The sequence below is a fragment of the Chrysochloris asiatica genome, unplaced genomic scaffold (assembly GCF_000296735.1).
Source record: "Chrysochloris asiatica unplaced genomic scaffold, ChrAsi1.0 scaffold00047, whole genome shotgun sequence".
In the NCBI taxonomy this organism is placed as follows: Eukaryota; Metazoa; Chordata; class Mammalia; order Afrosoricida; family Chrysochloridae; genus Chrysochloris; species Chrysochloris asiatica.
The window spans coordinates 19671504-19674100 of record NW_006408565.1 but is presented as its reverse complement, the minus strand read 5'-3'; the positions used below and the strand labels follow the sequence as shown (position 1 = coordinate 19674100).

General features: G+C 40.7%; 1 pseudogene; it reads left to right on the top strand.

Moving 5' to 3' along the window:
• Window positions 1-2086: 2086 nt before the first annotated feature.
• Window positions 2087-2569, top strand: LOC102813269 (annotated as a pseudogene).
• The last annotated feature ends 28 nt before the right edge of the window (window positions 2570-2597 follow it).

The following is a 2597-nucleotide window of genomic DNA, read 5'->3' as shown; positions in this document are numbered from 1 at the left end:
ATAAATATAATAGTGAATGCAAAAAGCCATGTGAAAACAATTCCATTTATATGAAGTTCCCAAACAGTCAAAACGAATCTATGCTTTCACAAGGTAGCATGGCAGTTACCCATGAAGAGAGCAGTGACTAATGGAGTCACTGGAGGGCTCAGAGGTGGTGAGGGGTAGGGGGTGCTGATGATTTGTTTCTTGACCTGGATGTTGGTTAGTGAGTGTGTTTACATTGGAAAGTCATCTGGCATTTGCATTTTATTGCACAATTCATTTGTGCATTTTCCTGAATATATATCTCATTCAATAAACTTGAATAAAATGATGATGTGGCTTCATGGGCCTATCTGTAATCAATTGATCCAATTTCATTTTTAACTTCTGTTTTACCTCCTACTAGCTTAGTGATTAGTGAGTGCTTAGGGCCTTAAAAGCTTTGAAAAAGTCACCCAAGACATAACAATTGTTCTCTTCATCTGGACTAGCAGAGGAAGAAGGAGACCCAGGGATGAGAAAAGGAAATGGACTGCAGATTTAATAACTCCCATAAACTACGACCTCTTTTACTATGAGACCAGAAGAAATGGATGATGACTGGCTATGATTACTGAATGTTTTCTCAAGGACCCAGTAGATGGATCCTGATCAAAAGGAGGAAAAACATGGAACAGACCTTCAAACCAGACTTACTGGATTCATTAAGTCTGGGGAATCACCTAATTGTATCCCTGGAAATAATCTTTGAATCTTGAACAGAAATTATCCCATGAAGCTATTGTTAAGCTAAACAATAGTTTAGCCTAATTAATAAAGATTGTTTGCCTCAAGCATAGTGATCTGATAAAGAATGGTGTTATGCGTGTAAACTGACAATAGTTCATCTAAAGCACAAAGCATTTTAAAGGACAGAGAGCCTAAATTAATGGTGATGAAAGCACCAATGTAGGTAGTGATAGAATGGTGACACAATATGAAGTATGCAACCAGTTTAGTTGTTATTGACTTGTTCATATGGAAATTGTGAATGGGTGTATGTTTGGTTATGTATATTGCCACCAAAAATTGAATAAGTACTTTAAAATGATGATGAGGATAACAATAGTCAAAGCAAAAGCTATCCAACTTTAGCAGAAGTACTTCAGGTAGATACAAACAAGATCTTTTAGGTTATCATCAATTGAGGTTGTGTGGTAGAAAGCACCAGCTTTGATATTAGATAGCTCTGTCTTCTATTTCCAGCTTAATAACCATATTGCCTTGATCACATTACTTACCTTTCTGAGTCTCAGGTTTCCCATCTGAAAAATGGAGCTAATGCCATGATTATAGACAGAATGATTGTCACACAACACATGATCAATAGATGGCAAGGAACCTGGTGAATAGAGACAGACTGCCCAATAAGCAAGGTAAGCATGGGCTTATTTGTTCTTACTTATTAACCAAAAATGTTGTGAGATCCACATGAAACTGTTCCTTACAGGTTAATAAGTAAGTACAAGTAAGCCCGTGCTTACTTGCTGGCTGACCCTCATCTCAGGAGGAAAGAGCTTGATGGATCCAAGAGTCTGAGCAAACTGACCTCTTTTCCCTTTCTCTTCAAGGTCTAGGGACTCTTGTCTCTAAACAACAGAACTGGTCAAAGGCATAGGGGATTTCCAAGTTGAACTCTCAGTTCATTCAGAGTGACCCAAGACCCAGGTCGGTGGCCACTAAAAGGCACTTTCAAAATCACTCTTGAAAACCCCATGTCCAGCAACTTTCAGATAATCATTGCTGGATGGTTCTTGTTTGGTTTTCAGACCCTGACCAATGCTCTGCTGCCTTCCCTGAGGTCACATTAGGTTGGGAGATGGTCAGAGAGAGGTTCAGAAGTCAGATGGACACAGATCCTAACTCATCCTGCAATAGCTGTGCAATCTCAGGCTAGCTACATCACATCTCTGAAATGCTTTTCCTTTCATCTGTTAAATGGGAGGAAGGAGGATAGCATCTAGTTGAATAACTCATGGTAAATCAATTCAATGTACATCAAAGTAGAACTGTGCTTGCCTTCCTTTCAGCCAGAGCTGCCATCTAGTAGTAATCCCCCAAGATGACGAACACAAAGGGAAAGAGGTGGGGTACCCGCTATATGTTCTTCAGGCCTTTCAGAAAGCATGGGGTCATTCCTTTGGCCACATATCTGCAAATCTACAAGAAAGGCGATATTGTGGACATCGAGGGAATGGGCACAGTTCAAAAAGGCATGCCCCACAAATGTTACCACGGCAAAACCGGAAGAGTCTACAATGTGACCCAGCATGCTGTCAGCATTGTTGTGAACAAGCAAGTCAAGGGCAAGATTCTTGCCAAGAGAATTAATGTGCGCATTGAGCATATTAAGCACTCTAAGAGCTGAGACAGCTTCCTGGAGCGAGTGAAGGAAAATGATCAGAAAAAGAAGGAAGCCAAAGAGAAAGGGACCTGGGGTTAGCTTAAGTGCCAGCCTGCTCCTTGCAGAGAGGTGCACTTTGTGAGAACCAATGGAAAGGAGCCTGAGCTGCTAGAACCTATTCCCTGTGAATTCATGGCATAACAGGAGTGAAATAAAGATGGCTGAGGTG